The sequence below is a fragment of the Dermacentor variabilis genome, chromosome 3, assembly GCF_050947875.1.
Source record: "Dermacentor variabilis isolate Ectoservices chromosome 3, ASM5094787v1, whole genome shotgun sequence".
Lineage (NCBI taxonomy): Eukaryota > Metazoa > Arthropoda > Arachnida > Ixodida > Ixodidae > Dermacentor > Dermacentor variabilis.
In genome coordinates, this window is record NC_134570.1 from 72,946,097 (window position 1) to 72,958,903 (window position 12,807).

A 12,807-nucleotide genomic window follows, 5' to 3' on the forward strand; every position below is an offset into this window, starting at 1 on the left:
AGACGGCTGCGGTGAACCGCCTGCCATCTGACCGAGCTGTTATCGATGATAGAGCGTGACCGGGCACACCTCCAGAACATGTGTTATAACGTGGCTATTTCTCCGCAATCGCGGCAAGTACCATCTGTGGAAGTATCCGGATATACTGTGTGTAAGAGCAACGGATTGGGATACGTGTTCGTTCGTAGATGACGAAGCGTTTGTGCTTGAGCTCTATTGAGCCGCGGATGAGGATCGAAGTAGGTTCCATGGCTGAGGTAGTAGTGTTCAGTAATCTCGTTGTAGGTGAAGGGCGTGTCCCTGTTCTCTGGGAAGTCGTCTTCCGATTGGTTGGGGGTAGCGCGGTGGGCAAGTTCGCGCGCAGCCCCGTGAGCCGACTCGTTGAGGTTGGGAGGAGCACCCTCTATCTGACCCTGACGTGCGGGAAACCAATGAATGAAGTGGTGCGTGATTTCCTTGAACGCAAGAATTCTGAGGGCCTGTTTGGAAATGATGCCTTTTTCAAATGCTCTAACTGCTGACCTTGAATCGCTATAGATAACGTTCATCTCGTGAGCTATCCAGCAGCGTTAGTGCAATAGCCCTTTGTCCAGCAATTTCCGAGCACCTGGTTCGAACCGAGGCAACATGGGTGATTCCCTGCCGACCATTGCCAGTGAAATGGCTAGCGATATGCAAAATGGTCGGAACATCGCCATCTAGTCAAGGACATTCTCTGTGGGATGCACCCGTCGTGGTGGCCTATATAGTGACCTTGGAGTGGCGTTGCTATGCCCAAGGGCGCGGGATAAAATCTTGGCTACGGCAGCCGCGTTTCGATGGGGGCGAAACGCAAGAATGCCCGCTAAGTGTGCATATTGTGCGCGATAAGAACCCCAGCTGGTTAAAATTAATCAGGAGTCCGCCACTATGTACGGCGTGCCTCATAAGCATACCGTGTTTCGGTACGTATAAGACCCCAGAATTTAAACTTTAAGCATAATGCGTCCTCGTCCAGTTCAGTAGAATATGTTGCTGGACCAGTTGGTTCAAATCTAGGGGGCACATATTATCATGTCGTGGAAACAAATATTTAGGAGGGAGTAAGAAAGAACAAAGCGAGTGCTCAAGTTCAGTATTTAGTTATAGGGTGCGCTCTGTTCTTTTCTACTTTCTCGAACTGAGTCTTTGTTGCCCCGTCACGCTAATATGTACCTCCTAGACTCACACACTTTGTCCTCCGAAAGACATACACACGCGTCATCGCTTCAGAGCCTGTGTAGAGCGCAAAACTTAGCAGTAATTGCCCAGAGTGCATTGTTGCACCATAGCTCGGTGGTTAGCCGCCGAATCTCAACAGCAGCCCATGTCCATGTATATGTGGCCTCGAATCCCAGTGGTAGTGGCGGCCTCGAATAAGTTTTCTTCGGCCAGTGGTGATGGGGAAGCTAGGAATTACTAGGTGGCCTGACAACTACCAAAATTGTTATGTGTAATCGATGACCACTACGGGCGTCGTCAGCGTAACGGAATAGACGGGATGGCCAAGGCTGTCCCAATAAGGAGCTCTTTTTTTAGCCCGTATTTATAACGGCAAATGTCCATTTAATGCATGTGTCGCCGCAGTTGTGCGGCAACTTTCACAGAAATTAGATAACGTCAAATAGAGTAGTATTAAAGCAAGAAAGAATTGTGGCCTTCTTGCTTGACATCGCGTGTCATCCAAAAGAATTTTGACGAGATGCAGATGACGCAGCAAGGCTATTCATTAGGATTAAGTCAAACGAAACTCTCATAACACTTGCTAAATGCGGACGCTTTCGAAGCTGACATACTAGCGTTATAGCAAGAATGAGCTACCCACACAACGTACGCGCCATTAAGCTTTCCGTTTGCCTCACTTTAAACTTTCTTTCGGTTTTTATTCCCGCGTCCGACGTGTGCACGACGCAGGATTCTTGTCTTCCGACCACACGGAACGGAAGGCAACTTCCGTGTCCGCCAAGGAAGAGTCACGAATTATCCTATATTTGGAACAACATCGTTCAGTGTGGAAGCCAGATTACGCCGCGTGTCCAACGTAGAGCTTCTATGACTAAGGATAAATATGGAAGGTTCCTTTATGATAAACGTTGTTGTCAGGGTGTCAGGTTCGCTGCTGCAATGCTCCATTTAAAAAAAAAGAAAAATTGTTCCTTACGACGTATATAAGTACCTTTAAAACATTTAATATGCGGCAAGCCCCTGGAACACAACATCTTGTTTTCTCTGGTGACTCAACGTCCTGTTAGTACACTTTCCCGTTCGGCATGCCCATATTTCCAGCTCCCGACGGACATCCGGCGCGCAGTCACCGTGTTTGAGGCTTCGGTCTCACGTTGCAAAATGGACGTCACTTGGATGCTTTGAGCATTTCGGAAGCCACATTTGCATGCCAAGAATAGACTTCGAAATTGTCCCCACGAGCAATTTTCTGGGAGCTTTCTTTGGGGAAGGCATGTTTTATTTTCTTTACGAATTGTTACTTGTGAGGGTAATGTGTACCGAGAACTTGATATAGACCGCTGTAACCGATGGCTGTGCTATTGGCAAGGAAAATTATGTGATATTTTGATTTGAGGCAGATGCGCTGCGTATTTGGTAAAAGTGAAGCGGAAATGTCAAGGCATCGATAAACCATCCCTGAATGCTTATGTACGCATTACAACTCCGTATATTTTCTGTGGTATATACGGGTATATTAAATTGTTATGAATTGTGCATTGACACCGCATCAATTCCCTGAGAATACGAGAAACGTACTAATTATGAGAATGCATTTGGCGCACTTTAATAAAAATACGTGGATGGGTCAATAAACGAAATTCTCTCTTTAAACGTTTAGCTGTCGATCCTGAGCTGTACTTTTCCTAACTGTTTGGACAAATATTGTCAAAAATAGCAGTACTCATTCAGGATAAAGCTGTGCCTGCCGAAGACGAGCCGCGTTCGTCAGCTTAGTTGACGTTGTGCATATGAGTATTCGCACTTGAACGTATTCTTCCGTATACTACGAACTCCTCTTTTGCCATAATGTGTGCATTTAAGCTCGAGCACTGCACGTGCACGGAAGGAGGGTCTCATCTCAAGAGCAGACGTCCTCAGAATATAAGAGGAAAACCCCACGCTAAATATGTAAGACGCAGACCGTCCGAGCCGCCAAGCGCTTTTTATTCCAAAAAGGAAACGCGTCAGCCCATGCGCGAAAAAGCAGAATACCATGGTTGATGGTGGCTATGCACATATGACAATAATGAAGAGCGTGAGAACGTTACTACTTACTATATATATATATATATATATATATATATATATATATATATATATATATATATATATGTGTGTGTGTGTGTGTGTGTGTGTGTGTGTGTGTGAATGATTGCCCACTATAGTGTTCCTTTTTTCGCTACAATTAGGTGTCTGTTGTGGGGAAGAGGCAAAAATGAAACAAACACTTTATCGACTTTTTTCTATAGCCCGTCTATAGACTGGGAATAGACAAAAAGAAATAGAAATATTATCGACTTTCGTCTGTAGAAAGTCTATAGACAAGTAACAGAGAAAAATAAATAGAGGCTGTAGCGACTTTTGTCTATAGGTAGTCTATAGAGGGGAAGTAGTCAAAAAGAAACAAACACCTTATCGACATTTTTCTATAGACCGTATATACACTGCAGATAGACAAAAAGAAATAGAAATCTTATGGACTTTCGTCTATAGAAAGTCTACAGACAAACAATAGCCAAAAATAAATAAAGACTGTATCGACTTTCGTCTATGTCTGTTGTGGGGAGGTAGACAAAAAAGAAACAAACACCATATCGACTTTTTTCTATAGACCGTCTATAGACTGCGAATAGACAAAAAGAAACAGAAACGTTATCGACTTTCGTCTATAGACAATCTATAGACTTTGTATGAACAAAAGTCCAAATCTATAGAAAGGCAAAGTCGTCTATAAAAAGTCTATAGGCTTTCTATAGGAAGTCTAAAGTCATTTTTGTAAGGCAACTAGCCCCGGGAACGAAAAGAGGGCCGTTCGGTGACTTAGCATCTCCAAATTATGAGTGGATAATAGTGCGGCTTGAGGAGTTCGATGTTGGCAATGTCTCGTTAACGACGGCGCATCTCCGAACACGCTTCAATGGGCCCGAACACGCAGTTAACTGGGGAAGCGCGCCCGACGATACGGTACGGCCCTTCATGGTTGGGCAGTAGTTTTGAAGAGAGCCAGGAGCAGCGGAAGGAACGGAAAATGCCGCGAACAGTCCTGGAAGGAAGGTGGGAGCAGAGGTGGTGTCACCGCGAGTGCTCTTCTGGCACTCTTGATCATTGGAGGTAGAGGCCCGTGCGAGGTCGCGGCACTCTTCTGCACTGCAGTCTTGCAGTGGCATACATTTTCACACATTCAGATGCATCGGCCTGTGTGGTAGAACTGTGTCGATCGTGTGTGAGCTAACGTATGTGAGCCTTTATGCGTCAGGCTTTTAAAGAATACGAGTCATTCTACGCGAAGATAACCAAGCGCGTGTTGTTCACAGTCGAGCAGAGCAGCCGCCAGTAACTTCTGATGAGAAAGCGCCGACTGGCCCATTGAGCGAAAAAGCTGGCATCTGTGGGGTGTAGCAGCGAAACCGTAGGTAAATTCCGATTGACTGCGACGCCCCGTCACTAGCGCGCCTCGAAGAAGCAGAGCGGGCGAAAGGCAACACCTTCTGTCGCATTAGCACGCCAGGTGTTGCGTGTTGAGGAGAGCGCATCGCCGCGACATCACGTCACCCTCGCTCTCGGAAGGATGTGTTATCCGCGCGTACCATGCCCGCGAAAGCTCTCGCCTGCGTACGGCCAAATAAAAACCGCCAAGCGTCTCATCGCGTTCGCTTGGCTATGAGGAGATCATAACTCGAAGGACTGCTCAATGGCGTCGTATTTGACATTACTGCTTTCCTATTCCCAACTCATAAGTGCTTAGGCATCTTCGGTTTGTTTTTGTTGATGTCATACAATTTATGAATTAGTTGCGCTTGGAAAAAAAATTAATTACTGCTGTGAATGACGTGCTGTCAATTACGAATTTGTTCAAATTCAAAGAAACTTAAAACTGGCATGTATTGAGCCAGGTCATTTTTGGCCGTTTATTTTTGCCAGCAGGTACCGAAACCCGCGAGAAATCAAAAAAAGAATGATATAACATGACAACGTCCGCGCACATCAAAAAGCAGCGATATGACTGCAATATAAACTGCGACATAACTGAGCGCAGAGTAAACATGTTTTTAGTCTGCATATTCTAGAACTCAATAGAAAACATGAAAGTGTACTTCAGCCACTTTCAATATTTCTCAACGTCAGCAGCCCCTTCCAATAAATTATGTGACTTCGACACATCTATTCATAGTACATCGTAATTAGTGTTTAAAGTGGTTGTCTCATATAAAGCCTTATTTAGCCCGTTCCCCAGCGGAGGATGCATATCACGGCACGTGTTCACAAACAGTTCTTACGATAAAATAGATCGTGAGAGGAAATGCAAGCCAATGCTGATGCTGGACGTATGCTTAGCAGAGGCAACTGGACCATTAAAAGAAATACTACAGAGCAAATACTTTGTTATTTTGGTCCCGGAGGCCGAATTCACAAATAATTTCCATAAGCACTCACAATTCTTTTTGTTCGTTAGAAATCTTTTCCATTCTTGCAAATATGTTCCCTTTGCTTAGTAGAACTTACATGGAACGCGATTAAGATTCTAGTGTCAGCAAGTGGGTCTTCTGCGTATTAAAACAACGTGAACCTTGACAAAATCCTCGAGTATACATAGCCAGCTCATGGGAATAAAAAACAACAAGGATGTGCTTATAGAAAAGCGCATATTCAACGATTTCACTGTAGATGCCGTAACACCCTAAGACGTCCCCGAACATTACGTGCTACAAAAGAACCTCCGCGAAGCTCACTGCGGGTGTAGCCAAATTAAAAGTCGCCTCCTGTACACAAAACTCAGTGGCCACCGCTGTCAATGCGTTGCAAACACATGTCCCTTTGGTCAGGTGCACTTGGAAGCCGGAAGCACTAAGCACTATGGGCTGTCGCGCAAGAAAGAGAGAGAGAGAGAGAGATAAGGAAGGCAGGGATGTTAACACTCAAGAGTCTGGTTGGCTACCCTACTCTGTGGGAAGTAATAAGGGGAAGAGATAGAAGGAAGAGAGAGAGAGAGGGCATAGAGACGTGCACAGACAGTCATCCAGTCAAAGCCGCTCGTGCAAAGCACACGTTCTCAGGAAGCACAAAAGTGCCTTCGCTGCCTACTGAGCCGATGATCGGTTGGGACGGTGCTACAGTACTGTCTGTTCACTCATAGGACGATCGTCTAGTTTCCTCAATGTGTTGGACAAAGATTGTGACTACTTATTGTGCCACTGCCCTCAATTTCAAGCACAAGGACAATGTTTGTCTGAAGCGCAAAGCCTTAGATTACCGCAAAACGCTAGGTAATCTGTGGTGCAAGGTGTTGGAGGCCACAGAGACTATGAGAATGGTGGCATCTGTGGCCATATTTTGGAAGCCCCCACATTTGCTGTTGTTAAGGACGAGGATGATGCATGCATCGTAAAAAGACTATTCTCTAATATGGCGTTTGCTTTTACAGCCTGCTGCTTTCACCGTTAATGAGTTCGGTGACATGCGGAACCACTGAGGTCCCGTGACCTTTTTTAACTGGCGAAGTCCCCATCATGTCCTCGTAGCAACATTGAACCTTATTGAGCCGCAGAAAAAAAAGTGGTCAGTAGAAGGATGTGTCGCTTTTTGCAAACAGTCGTCTGCAGTTTCGCTCTGTTGGTTTTCCCTATATCGACAAGACTTGAGTGTGCAACAGCGTCTGACGATATATATATATATATATATATATATATATATATATATATATATATATATATATATATATATATATTGGCCCCTAAATCGTGGGACAGGACGAGATAAAAATAACACGAGTGGTGCTATTATCGGCCCTGTGGTGACCATCGACCACGTCACTGTTGCATCACTGACCGCTCCACGTGACTCATAGATATGAAAGCCGGATCTCTGCCGATCAATATGCTATTTATCTTGATGAAAACGCACTGCATGCGACCAACCATGTTGTACATGCAAGTTCACCGACCACAACTGGAGAGAGAGAGAGAGAGAGAGAGAGAGAAATCGCAAAAATTTGTCTTATTTCTTCAATGACAAGGCGGTGAAAATTTTTCACATTTTTCTGCAAGAGGACGTTTCCTGTGATGACGAGGAGATACCCGTAATGTGACAAATAAAATTGGAAACAGGAACAACAACAACAACAACAAAATAAAATATAAGAAGGTCTGATTGCTATAGGGGGAGAGAGATGCATCCTTAGTTCTTCGCGAAAACCACGTGTTTTGCAGTGCTAATAATAAAACCGTGCTAAGCTTTCCCATACCTACCATAATAATGAGACATCCGTGTTAGTGCCGAAGAGTGCGTTTTACACGCCTATTATGCCATGTGTATTGCGTTTCAATTTAGGTGGAATGATGGTATACAAGATGCATTTCATGTTCAAAGCACGTCTAAACTGTGCTACTTCTATTACATATATATTTTACGCTGTCACACAGCAACCTATTTTAGCCCTCATTAGACCCTTATTAAATCTCCCCATCGTAATTTATCTTTATCGTAATTTAAATCTCCCCATCGAAAACTTTATTTATACTCATCGGCATGGGCCTTTTTGGCCACAGTTGGCCCATGCGCCACAAAACAATACCGAGTCATGAGTAAAGAAGAGGGGGCGATATACATAAGCGAGGGAAGGGGTAATATCTACAAAAGGCTGAAAAGTGATTTAAAGCAAAAAACGGGAAAGTAGAAATTGTCTAAGACTTTCTGCGTGAGCGCAGTCACACATAGCCTAACAAAGTGCATCACAGTCACACATTAATCGTCAATGTCAAATACATTGACATATGGTTGTATACAGTGCACAGCGTTACACAGTCCCACTCAGTCGCAGAGTTCGACCCTTTTATCCGCGGACGTAGGTTTCGTCTACCTGCTGATAACTGCCTTCGTCTTGATCGCCACCGGTTTCCGTTGCGGTGTAAGATCCACGTGTTATGCGCATGCACAGCTTTATTAAGCGAAGCGTTCCTCCACACGTTCTCAGACAACGAGAAGGCCTACACTGATTGTGTTGCATTCGAGTAATGTCGGCGCAGCTGTCGTGCCCTAACAACCACTCCTGTTCACGACAGCCAATACATTGCCGCGCATGTTACCACGCGTATCGCAAAATGCCTGTCCGGTCGGTGAAGCGTTGTCGTTGATCAAATATGACGGGTATCAAGATTAAATTGGCGAATAAACGTCCAATATTTCTCATGCTTGCCTCCTATATCCTAATCATCGTCCACTTTGATAACATATCCTAGGCCTGGGATACAACCTTACGTAAGAATGCTGCGCAAGTACAGAATGTGTATTTCGTTAGTGAAGTTCATCGAGGGCAGTAAAGCAGGCGTATCATGAAAAAAAATGAAACAAAAAGAAAAGCGACATCACACTTTCATTGTGCTTACAAGCAAAGGTTTAATTTCTGTTTTATTACTGTCATGTCCTTAATCTGAAGGGAGACGTCCAGTTGATGACCGACTTTCAAATGCTTCACTAGGAACCCGTGTTCGAGAACGTCAGAAATAATTAGGCAGAGCTGTCAGAGCATGGAAGGCAGTGCGTTGAACGGGATAGAACAACCGTCGTAGTAAGGGTACGCACGGTGTGATTCACGGAGATCACTCAAAAAAAAAAAAATCGGGATCAGCAAAGCAAAACAAGAATGATTGCATTGACGTCAGTAAAGTACAGGCTGTCTCGTAATTACTGGGCTGTCACCGGAAAAAAGCCCTATTTCTACGAGGACCACTAAATCCCCGATGAGCGGTTAAAGGGTTGGCACGTTTCATTGGAACCACAAAAAAAATGAATATGTCTATCAATCAATCGTTATTTTCGTCTTATGCGTGCAACAAAACTCATTAGTGACCCATACGCCAGCTGAGTAAAAAAAATACAACCTTTGAAAAGCAGCGTCACTTAATAGAGCAAAGAAAAACCCAGAGAATGTTCTGTCGAAACACCTACCGGCGCGGCACACGCTCCGTAAAGAAATACAGCAAAATGGAATCCATGTTATCGATGTATTAACCCACGAACCTTACAGTTTAAGAAAAAGAAATTCTCCAGAACCTTGACAGCATAGGCGTATTTCTAATGCGACGCAGCTATTTAAAAAAAAAATGAAGCCAGTGGCACTAGTTGGACGGTATAGCAGCTGTTTATGACTTTAGTAAACAAAGATATATTTTTTTCCCGTTGCCGGCCTGCTAACCATCAGAAACTTTCTGCTTGCAAAGAAAGCTTTTCATGATGTGATGTGGAATTTAAGAGCAGCAGGATTGGTGCGCGGAGAAACGGCATTTCTGCGAATCCAGTTCGGCGATCAATAAAAGGGAGCGAAAGCAGACGTGCGAGTGCTTCAGATGCCGCACCCATTCGAATCGAAGGCATGTTCTGACGGCGGGAAACCAGACATCGATATCTTGGCCAGCACATTTCACCTGCTGTAAAGTATCGTTTGTCCTTGAAACTACTGGCTTGCAATACCTCATACCTTCTCTTGGGAGGCACGAGAAAGCGGTTTCAGTATTGTCGCGTCATTTAAATGAATTCAGTGCCTCGCTCGAGCGGATCGAAAGGCGAATGGTTGTAGGAGCAGCGCAAGAATCAAGCTCGCTCGTTTCAAGCTGCAAGCATCGGAGATATTGCCGAGTAACAATCTTGCAGATGAAATGCGCGCGCTGTGGACGCTTGAGAAATGAATGCCGTTAGGAGTGACCTAACCTTTGCGCGCCACCACGGAGTAAAATTAATTACACTTGTGGTGTTGGTGGCGAAATAACTGTTTCCTGCCTGAGAAAAGGAGCGTAAAGGTTTTTTTTTTTATTGTCATGACAATACTAACTTGATATCTATGCTGTATATAGCCCGAGCGAAAATGAAATAATCAATAAGAAATATTGTTGGGCCTGCGACACTGAAGAGCCTTCCTACCCTTTCAGTTAAGTATAACGATTACATTCTGAGTAATACTTGTTGGGGGGCTAGTTGGTGCATGTTTCCAGAAGAGGGTTATAGCGCCGAAAAAACACAACACACAGCAAGCGAGACCCGTCTCGCTTGCTGTGTGTCGTGCTTTTTCGGCGCTATAACCCTCTTCCGATTACATTCTCTATGTTCTATGTGGCTTCATTCTGGTTAGCTCTGTGTGGTTGTCATTTTAGGAAAAATCGAGCCCCTCGCATTGCTTTGTGCTTCTCGCTCATAGACACGAATGGCACAGAACATGGAAAGAAACTACATATGTAATAAAATATACTGTCCATGAAATTAACACAAGAACGTGATTCGTCTCAACTTACGTCACTACTGCTGTTTCCATGGCTTTCATGACTACCTTCCTTTTTCTTTGAATAGGCCAACTACCTTGACATTCAAACTGCATGGCAGAAGCCTATAAACAACGCTCAACATTGTGTGTTGCTCAAACTTAGTTGCTCGGCACGGTGAGTATAACGCCACACGTGCCTTTGCTCGAAGTGAACTTTCTACCTCGATGCATACACTAGCAGGGCCTTCACTTTTCGAGGCCGATGACTGCATCGTTACCTTAGCTTCTACGTTTATTTCCTTTTGTGCGGCCAGCCATTACGCCTGCTTGGCCTTCTTTCCTGCGCACACGGCTGCACCGCGATGCCTGGGGCCCGAACAAGTTTATCGGGGATCTCTGCTGGGCACGCTTTCTTCCAGCACCGTTACTACACAGACGCTCGCTTAGTCCGTCAGCTCTGAGCCGGCGTACGGGTGCTTAGCTGCAACGTGATTGCCGACGCCGTGGTTTTTACAACTTCATCCTTGGAGCCTCCAACGCAGCCCTCGAGAGCTTCGAGCAGTCGATGAAACCAAACGAGAGTGTGTCGTCATTCCGAAGTAGCTGTTCTAGGCTTTTCTGTATGCTTCATCTCGCGGCAGTGTTCTCTGTGTTGCCACACTTTCTCGTACGCCGAGCCCGAGTTACGTGACCGGCGGTGTTATTACGGAGGAACAACAATGGTGATTTTCGTTGCGTTCGTCGGCGGTGGTGCGCCTGCTTAAGAGTAGAGGATAAATTGGAAAAGTAAGGCGAACGAAGCGCCTTCTCACTGACCTTGAGTCGAAGTTCTCTCTTCCTTTGTGGTCCTCTCGCTGTTTTATCTTCTCTAATCTTGCATTTATTGAAACTACGTGAGACAGATGGCCTATTATAAGACGTGGTGCAGTATCTTCCTTCCTTTCATAAATAGGACACCTAGTTCATACTTGTGATATTATCACAAAAGAAAGTTTTTAATTAGCAATGCATAAGTCCGCCTCCCTTCAGCAGAAGGCTACACAGCACATCAAGTATGGTGAAATTCAAAGAAAGCAGTCGGTACGATTATTTGCTGTTTTATGCAAGAAGTAATCAATTATTATCTTTAGATTATATATGTCTACCACTTAGATTTTATCGCATCCTTCCGGTAACAATGCCTTCGATGGCTGTTCCGAACTTGTCCCAAACTATCACTGGCTGAGGGACGTTATGTCATCAGATGACATTCAATGCATTATATACAGATCCTCCTGTATATCTCACGTGTATCTATTGTTGGGAAAGCTACGACTAGTGCTCCTCATTCGTTCATCGCCTTCGCTATAACCCGATGTGTTGAACATATCACAGCTTTTCTTGGTATCCGTGACCTAACCGTGTTAAAGGCGGAAAGCTTCAAACGCACGCGTAACAACCAGTATAGGAGGAGAGGGGACACAAGCAATGTCTCTCTCTGTCTCTTTGTGTGTGTGTATATATATATATATATATTGCCCTCTGTAAAGTACAATTGTTACCTAACTATAAGGAAATAAACATTCCTGTTGCAAAAATGTGCGTCTGCGTTTGTCTAATCGATTTTCGATTCCATATTCGATACGGGGGGGGGGGGGGGGGAAGCGGGAGCAGGTGCCGCGCCCGCTCCCCTACCCATCAGTAGATTCGCTTACGTTTAAACGAGCACGACGTGTTTGGATGTCTGGCTTACGTTTACGTTCAATTTTAACTAGCTGGTTACTCGCACTCGCGATTGAGACTGCGTAGCGGGTGAACAGAAGTACACAGAAGGAGAGTAAGCCAGAAGAAGCGCCGGCGACATGTTTTTTTTTAGGAAAAGCATGTAATGTTTTGTTTATTCTCTTTTGATTTTCTGTGGATCGCGCATGTCAAGAAAATGGTAATGATGCACTCGTAGCCGTGGGTCACTTCCGGTTCCAACATTATTACTTTCTTTTTATTCCTGCAGGGTATGCGCAGCGATGAAGTTTAGTGCACGAGTTGTAGCTGCGCTCTACGTGACCTACGTGAACGTTGCCACAAGGATGTATTGCGGTGGTGTTGCTCCTTCTGTTGCACAATGCACGAGGATTGTCCAAGGCTAGTGGATGTCGAAACGCTTTCGTGGAGAAATCATTTCGATCTTTCTTAGTAGAATCTGTCGGTGACAGAATGCTGAACGACGCCACTGTGCCGGTGCGCATGAAATAGGAAATTCACTTAAGAGTGTGCTTTGCGTATCTGAATAAGTAGGCCATCACGAAGCGACAAATTTTGCCATGCGGCAGGTG